The sequence below is a fragment of the Gossypium raimondii genome, chromosome 10 (assembly GCF_025698545.1).
Source record: "Gossypium raimondii isolate GPD5lz chromosome 10, ASM2569854v1, whole genome shotgun sequence".
In the NCBI taxonomy this organism is placed as follows: domain Eukaryota; kingdom Viridiplantae; phylum Streptophyta; class Magnoliopsida; order Malvales; family Malvaceae; genus Gossypium; species Gossypium raimondii.
In genome coordinates this window covers 50,951,404-50,964,931 of record NC_068574.1, presented here as the reverse complement: position 1 = coordinate 50,964,931, position 13,528 = coordinate 50,951,404, and positions in this window count along the sequence as shown.

The window sequence follows — 13,528 nt, the reverse complement described above, 5'->3', positions numbered from 1 at the left end:
CCCGTTGTGGTACAATCTTGGTAAAATTGTATTTGAAGAAGGAATGGAGAAAAAGGTGAATTTCTTTAGTAAGCTTAACATGAGTGTGAGTCTTGAAGGCGGATATCATGTGTTCGATGAATCTATTCCCATTGGAAGCGATTATCGGCTTACAACAAAAGTGTTGTGGAAAACTATGATCGAAGTTTTGGAGTTAGGGATCATAAACGCTTCCGGTTTGAAACCAATGAACAGGGCCAACCCTGGGGGATAATTTGAGGTGCAGCTGCCTAGGTCCCAAAGATAAAAGGGGCCCAAAAGATAAAAATATCTTTAAAATTAATATTTATTTCAGATAAAAAGATTCTTAAATATTATTTGTTGTTTGCTACAAATAATAGATTTTAGTAGGGTAATTATTCTGTCCAATATTAATGGAGTAAAAAAACTCAACAAGCATGTCTAAACTAATGCCAAGTGTTTTTAATTATTATTTTATTATACTCTAAAACAAATGATATCAATCTAGATAGATTTTTTTACTCCAAGAACAATATAGAAAATAAGTATCTTTTTAATAAATTCACAATTAACTTGAGGTTGGATTAATTCATCGTATAGTTAAATAAAATTCTTAAATAATAATAGTACGAATAGATATTTTCTTCTTACTTGAATACAAAATTTATGTTTTTTGATGCATTAAAATCAAGATTATGATTTATTGTGATAACCATCACGACATATCCACTCATAATTGGTTTTTATATAAAAATCTAATCTACGGATTTGTACAACGATGACCTAGGTGTAACTAAAATAGATACTATATATATAATAGCTTAAAATATACTTTTAAATCCTTATACTTTTGCATATTTGAAATTTAATCCTTTTATATTTCATGTTTTAAAATTCGGGTTTAATTGTTAACTCCGTCCAATTTTTCTAATAAGTTCACTAATATGATATTTTAAAATAAAAAGATACTCACTTAATAGTCATATAACATTATACATTAGACCAAAATTAAATGCGTAATTTTGAGTTTTGTCCCTTTATTAGTAGTAACTAATTTTAAAACAAAAATCGAGAATGATTTTTGGAAAACATTGATGTTGATGTTATCATTAATGATTTTGCATCTCAAAATGCTCGTAAAACTCATTTTTTAATGATTTTTGTGTTTTGTAATTGTTGACATAGGAGTAGATTGAATGAAAATGTTTTTTTTAAATTTTGTTAGAAAAATATATTATTCACTTAATGTCATAAAACGTATTATTTTAATGAAATTATTAGTATATGGTTTTATTTTATTTTTTTACATTTTATAATTTTTAAAAGGGTCCGATTTATTGTTTTGTCTAGGGCCCAAAAATGTCAAGAATAGGCCTACCAATTAAATTAAGAGATGGTCGTGAAACGTGATGCTTATTGCGTGGCCAAATATGGGCCTAAGTGGGTCAGGACTCGAACGGTTGTTGACAGTTTTGATCCGAAATGGAACAAACAGTATAGTTGGGATGTTTATGATCCGTATACCGTGCTTACCATAGGAGTTTTTGATTATTGTCTCTTGCATGGTGGTGATGCAGTTGGAGATGGAAAAGATACGAGTCTCAGAAAGGTACAAATTTGACTTTACACATATTCTTATCCCATTTTTTGTGTTGCAACCTAAAGGAGCGAAAAAAATGAGGGAACTTCGGCTAGCAATAAGATTTACTTGCTCATCTTACTTGAATTTATTTCTGGTTTACACCATTAATCCTTTGTTGCCTCACATGCATCATATTTACCCTATTTCGATATATCAACTCGCTATTTTAAGGAAACAAGTCATTAGTATTCTTTGTTCGAGTCTATGCTGGACTGAACCACCATTAAGGCAAGAAGTTGTGGAGTACATGTTGGATGGAGGTTCCCAAATGTGGAGCCTAAGGAAAGCCAAAGCTATTTTTCGGCTATTTTACCTATCTAACCTAAAAAATTTAATATTTACAAAATTAACCCTGGTTCAAAAACATTTACCAAAGTGACCTGAAATGAGCATCAAATTTGGGTTTTGGGAACCCAATGGCCGGCACCACCTTGTGTTTTGGCCCCATCATTACCTGATGATTGTGTCAAGCTTTAAAAAAATGAAATTTTTGAGTTTGGGACATGAATGGCTAGCATCAGGGAATTTTTTTTAAATCGTATCATACTGGTATACAAAAATACTAGTATTTGAAAAAAAAATTTGGTTCTGCCCATGTAATGACCTGCACCAAGTACATTTTTTGGGTCCCAATGCATTTTTTTTACTTTGAGACACTGATGGCTGGCACCACCTTTTTTGGGTCCCGAAAATATATATATTTTGGTTTTGGGTCACCAATAGACGGCACAAACTTTATTAGATTAAAAAAATTATCTTTTTTATCTTAGAATACTGTTGACCAGCACCAAGTATTAAAAAATTAGTTTTCTTAATTTTGGAATTAGATGGTTGGAACCTCCCCTCACTCTATATATAGGGGGTGGTTTGGGTTCTGATAGTGTAAATGGATGATAATTTTTTTTTGAGAGAGCCATCAAAATGAGAGTGTTTTGTAGTGTATCATCAAATGAGTTTCTTTTTTGTAGTGGATTGCAGATAGGAGTTTTTTGTAGTGTACAACCGAATTTTGGGGTTGAATTATATACTGTCATGTTTTAATGGAGTTGAATTATATACTGTCATGTCAACCGTAAAGGTTATGTCATTAATGGTAGGATGACTTTTTGCGCCATAGATGGCTAACCGAGATGTCCAACGCAGATGGACATTATCTATGGTGCAAGCGCGTTTATTCCGCGACTTATAAGTGGGGTACTGATGCAATATATACCTGATTCAAGCAGAAGACGACTAATTGTGAAGAAGTTACTATTTAAAATAATTGTATTATTTCTTTAGAATGTTTGTATTTTTTTATATCTGTAAATTTAATATAGTTGTTTAAGGTTTAAGGTTTCATTTTTATATTTTCGTGTATTAATTTCTTAGAATGTTTATATTTTTTGTATCTGTAAATTTAATTTAGTCTCAGATTATATGTAGTTTGAATTTAAAATTTTGTGTATTAATTTTACCTATCTGCTTGTAGTTTGTTGGGTGTTTAAATTTAATTTATTTTGTATTATATATAGTTTGAATTTAAAATTTTCTTACATTAATTTTACCCATCTATTTGTAGTTTGATGAGTGTTTAAATTTAAAATTTTTGTGTATTAATTTTACCCATCTGTTTGTAGTTTGTTGGGTGTTTAAATTTAATTTAGTCTCATATTATTTTTTTGAATTTTATATTTTGTGTACTAATATTCTAGAATGCTTGTATTTTATTGTATTTGTAAATTTAATTTGTTGTGTACTACTTATACGAATTATATTTTTTATTAAATATTTCAAAGTCAATTATTCAAACAAATAATTATTTTAGACAAATTAAATTAATATTAAAAACATAATAATTACAAAATAAAGTAAATATTTACAGATAAAAATCAAAATTGTCGTGATCTCGGTGACGTCCTCAATGTTGGCGTGGAACGATCCGGTTGCCTCTGTCGGCGATGCCGTCCACCTTGTTGAGGCATTTGATAGTTGGTTGGTCCGGCCTCTGGTGTCCCGTCCGGTGTACTTAGAAAAGTAGTATAATTATATATACCATAATCGGGAGTTAAGGGGTATTGCGTGACCGGAGGTGCCGATGGAAAAATATCCTCAGTAGTAGGTGTATGTGCTTCCCGATCGAGCTCCGGGTGGTATGAGGATGATCTGGATCGTGTTGAATGTTGAGGCTCAGAGTCGTCACTAAAAATATCCTTGAACGATGGAGAAAATTGAGGTTCGGGCTCGGGCTCCGAGTGGTATGATGACAAGCCGGATGCTTCATATTGGGGCTCAGGATCGAGGTTTGAGGCAGAATTAGTTTCGGTGTTCCCAAATGGCGGAACTCGGTTACGGCACGGTTATGCATTCCTCTATTGCCATCGAAAAGATTTCGGTTGTGCGTCTTCCAAGATCAGCATATAACGACCTTAGAATATAAATGGTTTCCCGTGTACCATATACCATTCTACGTACTTGTGTCACGGGGCTAGACCTTTCGTCTCGCAAACCGTGCGGCCTTAGGCGATCCGTTTGCTCCAAACTCGCCTAAGTCAGCCTTTACGCCCAAAAGTGAGGATTCCTTAGAATTCCTCCAAGGCACCAACTTGTATAGCGGAAGCGATTGTGCCAAAAGAAGCTAAGCCAAAGAACAACAGAAAGAGTGCTCGCAAAGTGTTTGAGTAAATGCTCTCAATTCTTATTCACAAAGAATAATGAAACAATTCAGGAGTGAGTACAAATGAGGGGGAGGCTCTCTATTTATAGTTGAGCTCCCCCAAAACCGACGGTTAAGATACAAATACATCGATGGACGAGATTAACCATATCCCTTTATTTTAGGGATTTACAAGATATGCCATATCAAATCTAATCTAATCTTTACAAGATATGATTCCCTCTATCTTCTAATATTAGTTACCATATTAGCCTAAGTTGCCATCTCCTCGTTATCGGGCCAACCAGGCTTCAATCTGACAGGCTTATCAAGTAGCTCTTTGAATCGGGCCAGTTCTCGTGGGCCAAATGATCCCCATCTAAGCAATAGACCCCCATTGGATGCATTTGGTGCGATGGTCACGGGCTTTGAACTGCGGCCCGTGACATTCTCCCCCATCCATTCTTGCAACGTTCTCGTTGCGACTTCCGAATGGCACTGACTGGATTCACCTCGGTCTCGTCTCAACGCCTTAGCCTTTCCCTTCTTTCGGGACTTTTGCCTCAGCTTACGTCGCTTCTTAACTCGATTCGTCCTACTCGTTTGTACATCTCAATGACAAGAAGCTATGTCGCTCTCTTGCCCACATTCTAACTTTGCTCGAACAGAATCCTCTTGATTCGCCACACTTGGCTTCGCTTTGCCCATAGTCTCTCGGCCTCTTTGCTCAAGAACTTCGAAAGGGCCCCTACGTTTTCGCCAAGTCAACAAGTTAGAATGCAAAACACTATCACAGTGTTCGGAATGTACCTTCGCATTTACTCTGGTCAACTGTCCCTCATGCATCACTTCTTTTCCCTTGAAGTCCGATGCATCACCCACCTCTCCCATAGGTGGAAGCCTTGTCGATGACTCGGCCAACTCTGACGCTTCACTCAACTTGAGCCTCATTGGTCCCAACTTCACTGTTTTCATCGCAACTTTCTCCACTAAGTTCGATGACAAACTCACCTCTTCCTTGGGTGGAAGTCCCTCCGACGACTCACCAAGCTCAGACGTTCCCTTTCTTTTGACTCCGGCTTACTTTGGACAGTTCCGCAACTCATGCGGACCACGGCACAAGAAGCACTTTACTAGCTTCTTTTTGCTCCTCTTTGCCCTCTTGGCTTCGGCTTTTCCCTTGCTCGAACCAAGCTTATTGGGCTCCTTGTCTGCTCCATCGTTCCCCTCAATGACAGACTTTATCGTACACTTCTGCAACCTATGCGGACCCTGACACAAGAAGCACTCCACTGGCTTCTTCTCGCTTTCGGCCTCCTTAGCTTCGACACCCCTTGCGCTCGAACCAAGTACCAAGGCCTTACCCACCGGCTTCTCCTTAAGCGTGAATTTCTTTGGACATTTCTTTAACAAGTGTGGACCGTCGCAGAGAAAGCATTTCAGCTTGTCCCTTTTCCTCTTGGGTTTCTTCTTCCCAACTCGTGGTTTCCCATTACCACCATTGACACCGTTGTCATTGCCATCAAAAATGTCTTCCTTGTGATCCATTTCACATACGCCCCTTTTCTCGGACTTGGAAGACCCAAGCTTGTCTTTCCCTAGACCAAGCTTGCCCACGGACTCAACTACCGTCATGGCTTCCGACAGCTTTTGGACACCTCTTTGTTCCACCTCCTGTCTGACCCACGGCTTCAATCCCTTTTGAAAAGCAAGCAATGCTTCTTCATTGGCCACATCTGAAACTTGGAGCATGAGTTCCTTGAACTCTCGAACATACTCCCCCACTGTGCCCCGTTGCGTTATCCCTTGCAACTTTGCCCGAGCTTCTTCCTCGGCAAACTCTGGGTAAAACTGTCCCTTCAATTCGCATTGGAACTCTTGCCACTTCCCAATCTCACCATGCCTTTTATCTGTGGTCCTACCTCGCCACCATAAAAGCGCAATGTCAGTAAGAAACATTGAAGCAGTGTTTACCTTAACCGCATCCTCCATGATGCCTTTGGTACGGAAGTAGTTTTCCATCCTCCATAAGAAATTGTCCACCTCACATGCAGACCTTTTCCCCACAAACTCTTTCGGCTTCGGGACATCCTCGTTACTGAGTGCTGCATTTGCCACTCTTTTCCCCACGGCTGCTCGACACAAGGCCAGCTCTCCCTCGAGCTCCTCTATTCTTGTGCTCAGAGCCCTCGTCGTGGCCATTGTTTCCTCCTTCAAAGCCATCATCATGGCCTCGAGAGCATCGTTCCTATCCGACAGCTTATCCCTGTGTAAATTAAACAACTCGTTTACCTTATCCATGGTGGAACCAAGAGACATCTTTACATAGTCTCTGGACTGCTCCTTCCAGTTTGCTATAGGATTCTCGACCCCATCGAGTGCCTCATTTACATCCTACATGGATCCCTCGAGTTTTCCCACATATTCCTCTACTGCCGATAATGTCTCCCTCAAAGACTTCCTCGCCCACCTTTGTTCGAACTCTTCTTTTGACATTCTAACGGTGCCTTTGAACCAACAACTCGAATATTACTTAGTTCAAACCTTGGCTCGGATACCACTTGTCACGGGGCTAGACCTTTCGTCTCGCAAACCGTGCGGCCTTAGGCGATCCGTTTGCTCCAAACTCGCCTAAGTCAGCCTTTACGCCCAAAAGTGAGGATTCCTTAGAATTCCTCCAAGGCACCAACTTGTATAGCAGAAGCGATTGTGCCAAAAGAAGCTAAGCCAAAGAACAACAGAAAGAGTGCTCGCAAAGTGTTTGAGTAAATGCTCTCAATTCTTATTCACAAAGAATAATGAAACAATTCAGGAGTGAGTACAATGAGAGGGAGGCTCTCTATTTATAGTTGAGCTCCCTTAAAACCGACGGTTAAGATACAAATACATCGACGTACGAGATTAACCATATCCCTTTATTTTAGAGATTTACAAGATATGCCATATCAAATCTAATCTAATCTTTACAAGATATGATTCCCTCTATCTTCTAAGATTAGTTACCATATTAGCCTAAGTTGCCATCTCCTTGTTATCGGGCCAACCAGGCTTCAATCTGACAGGCTTATCAAGTAGCTCTTTGAATCGGGCCAGTTCTCGTGGGCCAAATGATCCCTATCTAAGCAATAGACCCCCATTGGATGCATTTGGTGCGATGGTCACGGGTTTTGAACTGCGGCCCGTGACACTTGCGCGTAGGAGAGAACCCTCCCTTTAAGACATACAATGGAGGGCGCCTCGAATGTCAATCATTCCATAGAAAGATATACGGTTCATGTTTTTCCGCCTAATTTAAAGCGTCCCGACCCGAACCCTTTTTGTTCATTCTGTGGATTTCTTTGATGTCGACGGGAGGGTTTGAGATAGGTTGTACGCAACTGAATTGCCTGAATACCCAACCTCCATTGTGTCACTCCACCATATGGAAATGAATCAACAGGACATTTGACACAATTAGTTGTTGCTGCTCGGTGACCCATGATGGTATGAGCGTCGTGATCCCTTCCTCGACATATGGCATCCATAGAAACTGCATAATATAGACAACACGTTATTAGTTATTTTTTGTGTAATTATTATATTTAAAAAAGAAAGATTCAGAAGTGTATTTTACGCCATCCCAGAATGAGTTTCGATCATCATATGGTACATGGGTACGGTGAACGATCGCCCAATTCCTGATACAGTTACCCATCTAAAAAAAAATTAAATCATCAAATTATTTTTTCTATACAAAAATGAGTATATTATACTATACAATTAAAAAACAGATGGCAAAATGGAACTATACAATAGGCTTGACCTATTGGCCAAGCCGTCTACTGGTGCTAGCCACTGAAAGCTTATTTGCTAGGCCTGCCGCAAGCCTGACATAGGCCTGCACTATCATGTCTTGTAAAAATTTTCTTTTTTCATTTCAATTTTGAATTTTCAACTTTCATTTCTAAATTCATTTCACTTTCATTTCTCATTTCATTTCATCTAAAATTTTTTTTTTCCATTTAAATTTATTTCATTTCCATTTTAATTTGCATTTTTTTCATATTAATTTTTGGCTGATTGTAATTTATTTCATTTCAATTTATACTTTATTTTCATTTCATATTTCATATTTCATTTCATTTCATATTTCATTTAATATTTTATTTTCATTTCAAATTCATTTCATTTCATATTCATTTCACTTTATTCACATTTTAATTAAAAACTTAAATTTAATTTATATATTTTATCTTTTTCTCATGTCAGGCCTTGGTAAACGGGCTTCAGCTTGGTGCCGACCAATGTAAGGCCATCTGTGGCAGGCTTGGTGCCGGCCAATGTAAGACCATCCCTGGCAGGCCTTGGTGCCGGCCATTCAAAAATTTTTTTGGTAGGCTTGTCACCTCAAATCAATCTCTTTTTTCCTTCTTTAATTTCTATTAAATTTGAATTTTATTTCATTTCATTCCCTAATTTAATTTAATTTTTATTTCACTTTTTACTTTATTTGATTTTCAGTTGAATTAATATATTTAATGTGTTTTAAAATAAACATGTATGTATATTGTATTATAATTTAATGTGTTTTAAATTAAATATGTATGTATATTGTATTATAATTTAATGTGTTTTAAATTAAATATGCATGTATATTGTATTATAATTTAACGTGTTTTAAATTAGGAATAAGAAAAAACATGTATTAATTATTATATTTAATCAATTGTATAATTTTAATAAAGTATATCATTTGTATAATTTTTCATATTTTTACAATGTTTTTACAAGAACATGCGGTCAATAATATATCATTACGAGATGATTGACTGGAAACATAGACACGATATGGGCAAGTTGATCGGTTGTGTCCGGATGTTCGACACGCAGTACACAGTTTGGGTTCGCCCGTCTCCTTGACGTCCATGTCATTTCGAATTCTCGTCGATTGTGGTCGACCTTTAGGATGTCTATGGAGACTACGGTTAGGCACTATCTCGAAAGCAGATGGTGGAACTTCCCAGTTTGAGACATCGGGGATTACAGGAAATTCGTTCCCCTATATACGCAATGTGCGTTGCAACGTGTAGATCTCGTTTATGAATTGTTCAACATTTAAGTTTGCTCTTGCACACGATGTATGAACATGCGCACACAGATATCAGAGAGTCTAAAATATCCCGCACTTGCAACGCCTGTTTCGCAGATCAACTGCGTACGACCTAGGTGGAAGACTCGCGCGATGGCTGATGTATTCTTGAACTCGAAAAGTCTTCAAGTTTCGCGAATACAATTTTGCGTTCATTGTTTGTGCCCTTCGACTATTTACCGCCAAGGCATTTTGGACGGCCTCAACGTACACGTTCCCGACCTCGATTTGCTTACCTTGTCTCAACCTCTCCTAGGCATCAATATGACCAACCTATAGAATGTTACCGAGAAACAGTAGAAATTTGCAGATGACGTGTGCGCCTCAATACAGAGTTAATCGCTTCTACCAGGTTGATCGTCATCTGCCCATACCGAAACCTCTCATCGTAACTTTGAGTCCATTGACATCTGAGATCTGTTGGTAAAGATGACATCTAATATTCAAGCCTCGTGAACCTCTGCCTGAATCTTCACGGTTCTAAGTCATGAGCTGCATATGCAATTTGAAATCAGTATTTTAAAAACTTACAGGCTGATAAAATTTGAAAAGGAATTTTTGAAATAAATACAAACAATATTTTTTACCCATGTTCACGAGTTCTTTTTTCCATTATTTATTCTTATAATCTCTGTGAAAGTTTGCCGCGATGTACCGAATATAATAAACAGACCTCCACAAAACCCCCGATCGCGTTATCGTAGCAAGTAGTCATTTTGATCTATCTGATATAAGGTAAATGTTATCTTCTTTGACAATGTGCCTCCGCAGATTTCTGAGGAAAAATTCTCAAGACTCGAAGCACTCATGCTCCACAATGGAAAAAGTGATTAGGAGTACATTTTAGTTGTTGTCTTGTGCAACATTAATCAGATGTATTTACGTGTATTTACCATACAACCAGGTCCCGTCCACCTGCACCATTGGCTTGTTGTGAAGGAAGGCTCTAACATACGATTTGAACGTCCAAAACAATCAGTGAAAAACTTGTTTCCCTCATTATATCTCCCAATCCGGGCTTTTATATGGCAGTGTTTGCAAATCAGCTATCGTCCCGGGCATATACTTCTGCATCTTGGCTATCCACCCTTAAAGCTCGTTGTATGATGCATCTCAGTCACCATACAACTCTTGCATCGCCATTTGCTTTGCCCACCATACCTTTTGGTACGACACTTTATACTTGAATCGAGCTTGCATGTCTGCAATAAGGACTGACACCTGAATGGTGGACGACTTTTTCACCGAAGGGATGATGCAGTTGCATATACTTTTTGCACCTAACTTTCGATGGTCTTGCGACATACGAGCAGACGTACATGTGTGTGGACCTTCTAGTTTCCTTATCATCCACATTTATGTCCGCTGCATTAACACGGCCGAACACGCCAATTACACCCACTTGAGGCTTTCCAACATTCTTCTACGTTCAAAGACTGCGTCAACTTCGTTACTTTATAATCCACACCTAATTTCAAGCTAAGTTGTTTTATAGCATATAAATAGTCTTTCTTGTTATTGAATTGTTGTCCTAAGAACAACTCTTCATCGTGAAATTCATCATCAAGTAGGTGAGCCGGCACAATGTTTGTATATTCCAGGAACTCGCGTGCAAGAGCAGCATCAAGATCTACGTCGGTCATGAAGGGCCCTAGATTATTTCTTATAACTATACCAGGGCCAATGTTCTTGGCCTAATAGGGGTTTGTATTTTCACCCTCCACCAGGCCTTCCTCGTTTATGTCTTTAGGGATGTCATCCAAATCGGGGCTACTGAAATTATCATTGGGATCACGGTGAGACTGATCATCATTATCGGACCCTTCATCACCATCTTCTATTGTGGCCAACACCTCTAGATGGATCTCTAGACGAGTACACGAGTTTGAGATGTTATACGAACATCCCTTGGTGTTTGGATTTTTAGGAGTTGGCATTGACCGTCCACAACCCGACTGATCTTCCTAGGAGACGTTAATATCAAAATCAATTTTAGAACGCTAGCTTGCTGGAATTACAACTTGAATGGGATCTAGTTTAGCTATTTCTGCGAACAACTCAACCAGGCTGGGATTATCCATCTCAAGGGGGCAATAAATTGCTATCATTGTCGCTAGATCGTCATCATCTTCAAGCTCCATTTTTGAGAACTTGAGCGAATCTGTTGAAACTGAAAATTTGTAAAACAGTCTCAACATTTGCTTCCTGCAATGGGTTGCTATCTTTATACTGATTTTTTGTTTTAAATCCGCCAGTGAAACATGCTTGTTGAATCTCATTCCTATTTTTTTCCGACTTTGAAATACACAGCCTTCTTCAGTTGTATTTATCATTTCTCCATTGAAATAAACATAAACAAAAAAAATCTGGAAACCCATCTTAAAAAATTTTTGCTTCCTTCTCAACAAAAAAAAAATTGATATTTTTAATCTCGATTTTCAACTAATAAAGCAAATAAAAACTCAAATGGAAGACAAAATACCTATATATATGATAAATTTGGTGCCGGCCTCTGATTCCTAAAATTAAGAAAACTAATTTTTTTAATCTGATAAAGTTGGTGTCGGCCATCAGTGTCCCAAAACCAAAAAAAAAAAATTTAGGACTCGAAAAAGTGCGTCGGCCATCAATGTCCCAAAGTAAAAAAAAAAGTACCTTGGGACCTGAAAAATGTACTTGGTGCCGGCCATCTACTGACCAGCATCCAATTTTTTTAAATGACACTTGTGCCGGCCATCAGTGTCCCAAAGTAAAAAAAAAAGTGCATTGGGACCCGAAACATATACTTGGTGCCGACCGTCTACTGGCCAGCACCCAAAATTTTTTTTAAATGACTCTGGTGCCGGCCATTACATGGGCAGAGCCAAAAAATCTTTGCTTTTCAAATATTAGTATTTTTGTATACCAGTATGATACGATTTAAAAAAATACCCTGGTGCCGGCCATTCATGTCCCAAACTCAAAAAATTCATTTTTTTAAAACCTGACACAATCATTAGGTAATGATTGGGCCAAAACATAATGTGGTGCCGACCTTTGGGTTCCCAAAACCCAAATTTATTGTTCATTTTAGGTCATTTTGGTAAATATTTTTGAACCAGGGTCATTTTTGTGAATATTAAATTTTTTTGGGGTTAGATGGGTAAAATAGCCCTATTTTTCAAAGAGTTTTGGCCACTTTGAAGTGCTTTTTCGATGCTCAGCATTGGTTCAATGAAATCTGCAAATGGAATAATTTGACAGCAACCGTTTTAGTCTTTGCGATCTATTGCATTATAGTTCTTAAACCAGATTTGATTATTGCCAACAATGACTTTATATAGTATCGAGTTATGATCCTCCAATGGAGTAAGTGACCGAGGCATCCAACTCATATCGATGGGAACCTATCGGTTGTCGGATCTGTAATAGCCGATGAATTGGACGAAAAGTTTGATACTTTCCCGTCTTCGAAACAACCTGATATTTTTCGGATGAGAGATAGGATCGACTGAAAAGTATTGCGGGGAGAGTTGTGACGGTGGTTGGTGACATTGCAACACAGGTTAAGAGGTTTCAGTCACTGCTAAACTGGTGAGACCTAAGAATAACACTAATGTTCCTTGCCTGTTGTCGTGTTGGATATTTCATGTTATAACATTTATTTAGTCTTAAGGTTTTTCTTCTTTTTGGAGGATTTTATGTAATGAAGCCTCCATTTTTAGGAAAACATGTGCTAAATGCACCTTAGAATTTTTAGGAAAACAAATGCAATGATTAACAAAGGGAGAATCTTTTTCTCTCACCTCCCAACCATGACCGCCCTGGCTCACCTATCCCCATGGAGCTTGAACGAGCGACAGAATAAAAAGGGTGATGATTTGACCTACCAATGACCTTGAGATGGTAGAGGAGGAGGAACCTAAAGCTTCTTTCAAAGACATGTTTATATACAATTCTAAAAGCAATAATACTGATTTTGGATTCGAAGAGGATGACTTTGAGTTGGCAGTTGATGATGTGATTAGAGGTATCCATTGGCTGGGCCAGGTCTAACTAAAATTTTAGATCCGTTTGTTAGGTTTGGGTCTAGCCCTAAAATAGGCCTAAAATTTTGTTCGAATCCGATCAAGATAAAAATGTT